Source organism: Oenanthe melanoleuca, chromosome 17, assembly GCF_029582105.1.
Source record: "Oenanthe melanoleuca isolate GR-GAL-2019-014 chromosome 17, OMel1.0, whole genome shotgun sequence".
Classification (NCBI taxonomy): Eukaryota; Metazoa; Chordata; class Aves; order Passeriformes; family Muscicapidae; genus Oenanthe; species Oenanthe melanoleuca.
This window is the reverse complement of record NC_079350.1, coordinates 3697974-3708445: the sequence shown is the minus strand read 5'-3', so window position 1 is coordinate 3708445 and position 10472 is coordinate 3697974.

Sequence of the window (10472 nt, the reverse complement as noted above, 5' to 3'; positions counted from 1 at the left end):
CTCCCCGCTGCTGCTTCAGCTGCGAATTTTTAAACCAATTTTGACACATCAAAACCGATGCAGGATGACTCAGAAGTTTTCAGACAGAACTTTCTCCTTGCAGCAGGGGAAGGAGGGGGCGCGTGCATATTTAGCAGCAGCCGCCTCCTTTAAATCGACTTTTTTTTTTTCTTTTTTTTTTTTTCTTTTTTTTTTTTTTCTCCAGAAGAATATTATGGTTCAGGCAAATTTGGGATGTGTCTGAACACGCTTCCCGTCCACATCATGGATTCAATTACGGCGCAACACTTTGCAGATTTCTGTTAAATTTTAACTCGTTTCACATGGGTTGGGTGAACTTTGCCTGACATTTGGAAGCAGGCAACTTGTGTCATCAGGTTACACTCACACTTATCTCTGCAAACATATCCTTGTACCCAGCCCAGCACCAGCACAGCCGTGGATGGCATTAATTGGACCTGAAATGTGCTTTCCTGCGGCGTTTGGCTGCTGCCTGCTCAGGGAGGACGGGTGTCACCGTGTCCCCACTCTGCTGAAACTCTGTGTGAGCTTGGGCAGAAATTGTGGTTCTGCTGGGAGGTTCTGGTGAAGGGCAGAGCTGGAGCCATGAGATGATTCTGCTCCCTGCCAGCCTCCAGTTTGCTGGCAAAGACAAAGGGGTGCAACTGGTGGCCCCAAAACTTGGACCATCCCATAGGTTTGTGGCAAAGCAGTGGAGAAAGGTCTCTCTCCTGTCCCCAAAGGCAGGGGCAGCGTGGCTGGGCCACTCTTGCAGGATCAGCCTGGCCATTCCCTGCTCTCCTCCATGGAAACCCATCTCCTTTGAGATGGCTGAAACCCCAGGTCTGATCAAAGCCTGGCTGCTCTCCTGGTGCCAGGCATCCGCAGGGGGAAGAGGGAAATATTAAAACCCCAGGATCAGTCAGGGGCTGGTTCTTACTCCAGCTGCACCAAGTGACCGGCAGGGCTGATCAAAGGCCTCGCCACTGTTTTAAAGGTGACATTAACATTTAAGGAGCTTTTGAAAGCCCTGGCTTGCAATAAAAGGCCAGACACTCACTCACAGAGCAACTCAAACGCAAGTTTAATGATAATGAAACAGCCTTTTGTTCTTGAGCTCAAAGAAGAACCACAAACCTATTTATAGTGTTTATAATAAGGGCTGTGAAGCCTTTTACACACAATCCAGCAAACCAATACCTTGAGTTACCCAAGGATCCTGAGAGTGTGCAGAGAGATTCTGTGCTTCCCCTTGGCTTCCAGGCACAGCTGCCACGCTTCCCTCAGCAGGGATGCCAGGCTTTGGCACTGTGAGGATGCCTCTGCCTGGTTGTGAGCCCCTGCCAAGCCTGGGGCCATGGGTGTGTCCCCAGCCCGGGTGGCATGGCACGGCATGGCACGGTGCAGCTGGCACGGCATGGCTTGGCAGGGCCCCTCAGGGCGTGTTTTGGCACAGCCCTGCTGCTCATCCCATTTCAGGACATGTTCCCACCTGGAGCCCCCTGCACAGCTGTATTTTGGTACATCAGGCACCAAACCTCTGCTTTCAGCAGCTGAAATCACCACTCTTCCCTCTCTGCACCCACCCAAACTCCCTGTGGATGCTCTCTGAGCAGACCCAGCTGCCTGGGGCTGCAGATCCCCTCTGCTCTGGGAGCCAGATCTCTGCAGAGCCAGGCACATTTGGCAATGTGGTGCAGCAGCCACAGGGTGCTGGGGGCTCAGTGCTCACAGCCACCAGCCTTCTGCCACCACCTGGGTTATAAATAGCCTGGAAATGGGATCTGAGCAGATAGGAGCCACGGCTGTGTAAGAAAATCCTCCTCTCCCTGCTCTGCTTCTGGCTGTTTTGTCTCTCACTGAGGAGCTCTTTGCTTTATGGCTCCCAGCCCTGTGCCAGCTCCTGGGCTTCACCTCAGAGCTCCAACCTGGGCAGTGGCTGGGACCTTCCCTGCACATGCCATTGGAAATATCCAGCCAATTCCCTCACCCTGCAAAGTCCTGGAGAGCCTCTGCTCCACTGCACAGACATGTTTTTATGACAGTGTGTTACATCAAAGATCTTTTTTTACGCCTCCTCACCCTCCTAGATGTGGTAAATAGTGCTGGGTCCTGATCACATGCATTCCCTGAGCAGGGGAAGAGCTGGAGAGCCAAGCAGGAGCAGAGGAGGGAGGTTTGTTCATTTGGTTCCTCAAGGGCTCAAGTCAGAGATCCCAGCAGAAGGAAGATGGAGGATCAATATCCTGCAATGCTGCCCCAAACCCTTCCTGCCCACAGCATTGTCCAAGGGGGAATTCCCTCTCCTGCAGAAGAATTACTATTTCTGTTTTCCAGAGGGATGAGGAGGCATTGCAGACCAAGACCTTGCTCTGTACTCTGTCTCCTGCACCTGGTTGAGAACTTCCTGAGCTGGGATGGTTCCTGAGCTGGGATGGTTCCTGAGCTGGGATGGTTCCTGAGCTGGGATGCTCTCAGGTCTGGGATGCTCTCAGGTCTGGGATGCTCTCAGCTCTGGGATACTCTCAGGTCTGGGATGCTCTCAGGTCTGGGATGCTCTCACATCTGGGATGCTCTCACATCTGGGATGCTCTCAGCTCTGGGATACTCTCAGGTCTGGGATGCTCTCAGGTCTGGGATACTCTCAGGTCTGGGATGCTCTCAGCTCTGGGATGCTCTCAGGTCTGGGATGCTCTCAGGTCTGGGATGCTCTCACATCTGGGATGCTCTCAGGTCTGGGATGCTCTCAGGTCTGGGATGCTCTCACATCTGGGATACTCTCACATCTGGGATGTTGTCAGCTCTGGGATACTCTCAGGTCTGGGATGCTCTCACATCTGGGATGCTCTCAGCATGGTGGTCATTGTCTCAGAGCCCAAGCTGGGAGCCAGGATCTCCCCTCTGATTTCTGAGGGCATGGATATCCAAATAAATTACAATGGGAATGTGAGGGGGGTGGGGGAGGCAGGCAAGGGAGAGCTGGAGAGCTGGAAGTGACCCGGGCCCAGGGAACAGATGCAACTCATAACGTTAACGAGGGGTTTTCCCCTCCCCAAAGGCACTGCACTCTTGAGAACGGGTTTTTTTTCTATCCCATGGCAACACCAAGCAAGGAAAAAATGGGCCTGGCTTTTATTTCATTTTTTTGTCCTTTACAGGAATCGCAGGCAAACAAAAGCCCTGAACAGATTTATCATTTTTCTTTCTCCCCCACCCCCTCCTTTTCTTTCCTTTTATATTTTTTTAAAATAGGGTTAGAACAAGATGGATGGTTCCCCAGGCCCAGGGAATGAGCAGATCGAGGCAACCCTGTCGTCTCTGGCATCCCATTAAGCCAAGCTCTGCGAGGAGGCCGCCCTAGGACTTATTAAATTTGCCCCAGCCCAGACCCCCCACCCCATCCCCAGCATGGGGCCGCCCCAGCTCAGCCACCTGAGTCCCACCTCACCTCCCACCTCCAGCACCTCTGCTGCATCCCCCCAGAGCATCCCCAGCCCTGCTCTGAGCCCCCATCAGCCCGGGAAACAGCTCCATCCATTCTTGTCAGCCGAGGCCGATTTGTCACCGCCGGGGTGACAAGTGCTTGTATGGCCCCTGCAGCAAAGGCAGGGCTCCCCCCGGGAGGGGGCTGGGGGCAGCGCAGGGGGCACGGCCGGCCCCGACCCACCCCGACCCGGGGCTGCTGTGGCTGGGGAAACAGCCATGGAGGGGCAGCACAAAGGGGAACAAGGGGGGAAGGAAAATGAGAGGGTAGAGAGACAATCTGAGCCCTCCCAGGTCTGCACGGGGCTGGCTGAGCCAGTGGGCTGGCAGGGAGGATCCCCATCCCCATCATCCATATATCCATATATCCACATATCCATATATCCATATATCCCTATATTCATACATCCATAAATGCCTGGTTATCTATATCCCTATATCCATATATCCCAGGCTGTATATACCCATATATATGGATATGTGTCCATATACCCATATATCCATATAACCATATATACATATATCCCTGACTATATATAGCCATATAAACATATATCCATATATCTCTGTATATCCATATAAACATATATCCGTATATCCCTGGCTATATATATCCACATATCCATATATCCATATATCCATATATTGCTGGCTATATATATCCATATATCCATGTATCCATATATCCATATAGCCATATATCCCCATCCCATCCCATCCCATCCCATCCCATCCCATCCCATCCCATCCCATCCCATCCCATCCCATCCCATCCCATCCCATCCCATCCCATCCCATCCCATCCCCAGCACGGATATTTCCACTTTAATACTTAACAAGGCTTTAAAACCCTTCTGCAGCCGGAGTTTGTTCTCAATGATAAATTTTGAATAGCTTATAAATTATGGACAGCACACGGTGTCTGTGTCTGGGAGCAAGGGCTGGCCCCAGATTGCTGCTCTGGGGTGTGAAGCTGTGCTGGCATTCCTGGGAGCTGGATCTGGGATGGAACATTACTGGGATCAGCTCACATCCCAAGGCTGCCTCACACCTCCCAGAAATCATCCCCCAGCATGCAGGAGCCACAGGGCAGAGTTACAGGGGAGCAGAGCAGTGCCCAGCACCTCTGTGCCCGTGGATATGGGTATATAGGGCCAGGGATATATGGGTATATGGATATATGGGTATATATAGTCAGGGATATATGGATATATATGGCCAGGGATATATGGATTTATGAATATATATATAGCCAGGCATATATGGATATATGGGTATATGGATATATGGGTATATAGATACATATAGCCAGGGATATATGGATATATGGGTATGTGGATATATGGGATATAGATCTATGGGTACATGAATATGTAGATATAAATATAGCCAGAGATATATGGATATGTGGATATATGTATATATATAGCCAGGGATATATGGATACATGGATATATGAATATATGGATATATGGATATATGGATATATGGATATATATATATATAGCCAGGGATACATGGATATATGGATATATGGATACATGGATATATGGATATATGGATATATATGGATATATGGATGTATGGGTATATATATAGCCAGGGATACATGGATATGTGGATATATGGATATATGGATATATAGCCAGGGATACATGGATATATGGATATATGGATATATGGATATATGGATATATGGATATATGGATATATAGCCAGGGATACATGGATATATGGATATATGGATATATGGATATATGGATATATGGATATATGGATATATGGATATATGGATATATATATATATAGCCAGGGATACATGGATATATGGATATATGGATATATGGATATGTGGATATGTGGATATATGGATATATATAGCCAGGGATACATGGATATATGGTTATATGGATATATGGATATATATATAGCCAGGGATACATGGTATATGGATATATGGATATATGGATATATGGATATATATAGCCAGGGATACATGGATATATGGATATATGGATATATATAGCCAGGGATACATGGATATATGGATATATGGATATATATAGCCACCAGCACATGCACAGGGGTCAGGTTGCCCAGCTCCTTTTGGCAGCCATCCCCCAAATGCCCCAGCTCCAAACCAAACATGGCCTTGCCACAAGACCCACAGACTCCAGCTACAATCCCTGCAAACTGGAAGCCCTGGATCCCACAGAAACCCCTCAGCTCTGGGGCTGGAGGGGATCCACGAAAAAATCCTGGCTGGGAGAGGTGATTTCATTCCTAGCAACCCTGCAAGCCAAAGGGGGCTGGGCAATGGGCCTCTCCTCTTTCCCTGGCACAGTAATTAGGTTACAGCATGGCTCCAGCTGTATTCCAGAGCTCTGATGTCCAATAAATGTGTACAATGTTCATACATGTGCCTGCAGTATATAAAGGCTGGAGGAAAAGGGCCAGTTTGCACTACATTAATTCATAAAGCAGGTCAGGCTGCTCTGGCCCTTTACCTCACTTGTTATTTCTATTTATTAGTAATATTGATGTTTCAACCAGGGAGCAGGACCCCATCGAGCCAGCTCTAATATCAGAGAAGATTTAGCAGGAGAGCACTGTGGAATGAAGCAACAACCCCACTCTGAGCTCCTGCATCATGCAGCTCACAAACACTGCTATTATTATTTGTGATCATGTTTTATTCTGCATTTTGCTTCTGTGGCAGACCCAGAATCTCTGATTACCCTGCCTTGGATGTGTTGAAGTCTGGCTGCACCTTCCTCAGGTTATTAAAACCCCCTGTCAGGACTGAAAACTAAAGAGGTTTAAATGTTGTTGGCCATGGTGATAACGGGGCAGGTACCCACTGGTGTAATGAGGTGATCTGAGCTCTCCTAATTAATTGGGAAGGGCTCCTGCTGTGGACAGTGGGACAGGGATATGACAACCCCTTGTCCTCACAGACCTGGACACTTTTCTCCCCATTTTTCTCCTCAGGATTTGCTGGTTTCTGTCACATCCCTGCAGTACTGGATGGAGAAACCTGGCCACCAACAAAATTCTGGATAAAACTGAGCTGTGGCTGCAGAGCCAGGGGTTGTTTGGGAGCAGGCTGGAGCAGCAGGACTGTGCTTGCTGGCATCAAAGGAGCACATCTGGCAGCTGGGGATGGATCCCTGCCTGGATCAGGGCACACAACACTCTGGGATGGCCCCCACGGGACTGGTGCCCCTGGGGCTGGCACCCACCTGAGCTCTCCACACAGGGAAGGGGTTTGGGCTGAACTAGGGAATGGTCACACACTCAGAAGGCCAAAATTAAGATTTTAAGCCCAGCCCACTCAATATGGATACAAAGGCCAGAACCACACTAACCCAGCTTCAAACTCAGTGCCTGCTGAGATGCTGAGCAAGAGCCAATCCTCAGCCTTGAGTGAGGCCTTTTAAAGCCAAAATACACTCACTTAACCAGGGTTCATCTGGCAAAAAAGCCTGGAATCACTAATCCTTGAGAAAAAGCAGACATGGGAAATAAAACTGTCCTGGTCCTTGCCTTCCATGCTCCCCATCAATGCTGAAAACTTCACAGGGCAGGCCAGTTGTTCCTGCCTGGAGCACATCTCCTGTGGCTGATGCTGAATTGGGGCCTGGAAGTGGAGGATTGCTGTTCTGCCAGGCAACAGGATCCTCTATGCACCTCTAGGATGTGTTTTTGGAATTTCTTTAGGGTGATAATATTTCCTAGAGCATGGTGGACCACAAACTAACTGTGTTTCAGTGATGCACCCAACAGCAGGATCAAAAGCTGCTTGGAGCTGCAGCAAACCCAAACGTTCCCAAAGAGCCACAGGAATTGTCACCTGCCTTGCCCATCCGTGGCCAGGGCATTTCATTTTCTGGTTGTGCCAAATACTCTGAGTCTGAGCTTGGATTTCTTGTGTTTGTGGAGCAGAGTTGTGCCAGGGGTACAAACCCCTGGGAGCTGAGGTCAGTGCTGGGCTCTGGGGGAGGAAACAAAGAGATGTCAAGAAATTTCAGGAAAAGACTTTCGGAATTCCAACCTTGCTCACTAAGGAAGACCTCAGGGTCTCACACAAATCTGAGTAAAACTGGGAGAATCAGCCAAGGTCACTCCAGGCTGGGAAGTGACGCTGTGTAAATGGCAGCAGGATCTGCCCCCCCCACAAAGCTGCTCTCCATCCCCCCTCCCACCATCTCTTTTGAAATATTTATGTTGGATTGTCCCACGGTTTACACTGGAAATCCCAGAGCTGTGTCTCTCTCCCCCAAACATGCAGTGTCAGCAGCTGGCAGCCAGGATTCCAGGATGCATCCTGGAAATCACACTGCTGGGACAGGGAGCACGAGAGCTGCAGAGGGGAATGATCCAGGCACTGCTTTTCCAAAAAAAAAAAAAAAAAAGTGGCACTTCTGGAGATGTTACAGGATTTGGGCTGTCCAGGCAGGATGAGAGAATGGAGCAGGGATTGTGCCCCCAGATCCACTCATGGCATCCTGGACAGCCACAGCCCCCTGTGACTGCTCCTCCTGGTGTGTGACACAGCCAAGAGGGAATTTTTTCTGGTGGACTTTCATTTTCGCAGGGAAATTCCAAAGGGCTGAAATAACAGAGCAGAGAAACCCTCCTGGGCTCTGGAGGAGGAGGAAGCAGGGATTGTGCAGTGCAGGGGTCAGGGCTTGGGGCAGTGCGAGAGAGCCAAGTTCAGGACCTCCTACCTTGGGGACCATCCTGGTTTGAGGGTGATTCTGGGCTTTTCCACCTTTTCATGGCAAATCCTGGGGGTTTTACCAACTGAGCAGAGGGAAATAATCAGCATTTCCCCCAGCCTCTCCCTGCAGCTGGTTTGGGGGTGGCTGTGCTGCAGTGCTGCCCCTGAGCTCAGACTAGCAGGGCTCCTTATTTACCGTGGCAGTGCTGGTGATTTCCCTGGGATGATGCAGGAACATTTTGCTTCTTTTTTACCTATGGGAATACCCAACCACACCTTGACCAACTCAGAGAGAGCAAAGCAGGGATGGAGCAGAGCATCCCTCAGTGGAACCAGTGCCCCACCAGCGAGTGGGACAGCACAGGAGGAGCTCTGAGGTGTCCCCAGAGCCATCGCCAGGTCCCCACCCCGAGCCTGGCAGGAGCACAGAGCCCTTTTCCCCCAGCCCTGTGCTATTTGCATCCTGCCCGCGGGGCACGGAGACTGCGAGGCCATATGAGAGCGTGGCGATGAACATCTCAGCCTGACCTACTTACAGGGCCCTGGGACTTTCTGGAATCCATCCTCTCGGAAACACAACGTGTAATTTTAGGGCAGCAGAAATCCGTGCAGGATGGGGACGGAATTGCCGTGGCTGCCTCGCAGCAGATATCAATGCACAGGCTCCATTAGCAACTCCGATTGCCACTGATATGCTTCTCATTAGATCTCGAGCCTCACACATCATTATTTCATTTACAAGATGGTTTTTGTTTGCCCTGCTCTTAATTCGTGTCTCCCCCCCCCACCCCACCCCGCCGCCACCCACCACCCAAAAAAATGAATCTCGTTAAAACGTTGCAATTGAGAGCAAATCGTGCCTTAATCCAACCTGCCAGGGAAGCCAATCACCCTGGAAAAAACCTCCTTGAAGTCTCCGTGCAGGGGCAGGCAGAGGGGGAGAATAATAAAAAGACATCGAATTAGGAGGTGCCGAGGCTTGTTTGAGCAGAGAGGAAGGGACTGTGGCTGCTGACAGGATAGAAATGTAAATCCCTTTTGGAGCACCCGGAGAATCAACCTAAATGGATTAATGTGAGGACAGAGAAGAAATTACTTTAGTTGTTTCCCTAATTCGATTCAATTTATTTTTATACGGCATTTCCATAGCGAGCATCTCGCAGCTGCGTCACCCAGAAGAGGAAGAATACAGAAAAGCTCTTCTGGCAGAAGTGCTCACCAGAACAGGCAGCACAGTGGAGGAAGGAATATGAGTGCTGGCCTTGAGGATTTGATTTGCCAAATCATCAGGAAATCACATGCCTTTTTTTTTTTTTTTTTTTTTTTTTCTCTGTTTGTTCCCAATTTTACTAATTTCCCCAGGCTTTTCTCAAACCGTCCCCATAAATACCGAGGCTGATTCTAACCTCACACTGCTTTTATAGCACTGTAACTCGGAGCTCACACTGCTTTTACACTGGTGCAGCTCCTCTTATTTCAACTGAGTAAATTCCTGATTTATGTTCGTGGAAACGACAGCAGAAAGAGGCCCATGGTTTTCCCTGGAGCAATGCCTGGCTTACACCAGGGTGGGGAAGAGGAAGATCACGTCCCTTGCAATGCAAATGATGGAGAAAACTGACATTAAATTACACCTGGGCTCTTACCTTCAAACAGACTTTTGCTTTCTCTTATAAAATGTTCTGTATTGTCAAAGTTAAAAAGGCATGGGAAGAGATCTGGAAGGGAGGGCTGGACATGTGGTTGATGGAGGGTGGGTTGCTGTTCCCCTCTATTTTTGGGGGGAAAATCAACACCCCTTCTGCTTCAGTTTCACCCATTTGTGCACAAACTCTTCCTTGGTCACGGCACCATCCACCAAGAGCACAGTGCTGTGGACTAAGTTGAAATGTGTGCATGCTGTTAGCTTTAAAATATTTCAGTGTAATCCTGGGGATGCAATCCCTTTGGAGAGGGGTGGGAGGGGTCAGCCTGCAGCCCCTGACCCCGAGCACACGTGGGGCTCTCTGCAAAGCCCTGCTAACAGAACCCTAATTCATTTATTTTTTAGGGCTACACACCAAGGAGCTGATCAGTGCTTCACCCTGAGTTCTGCTGTGCTTGGAGCACATGTCACTGCCCTGATTTATTCCCTGTGATGTGGAAGGATGGAGCCAGCACCCCAATACCTGCCCTCGACAGGTGCAGCACCTGAGTGAACTCTGAGCAGCACCTGGCTCTGGCAGAGGCTCCCTTTAAAAGCAGCTCCCTGGATCACCAGACATCA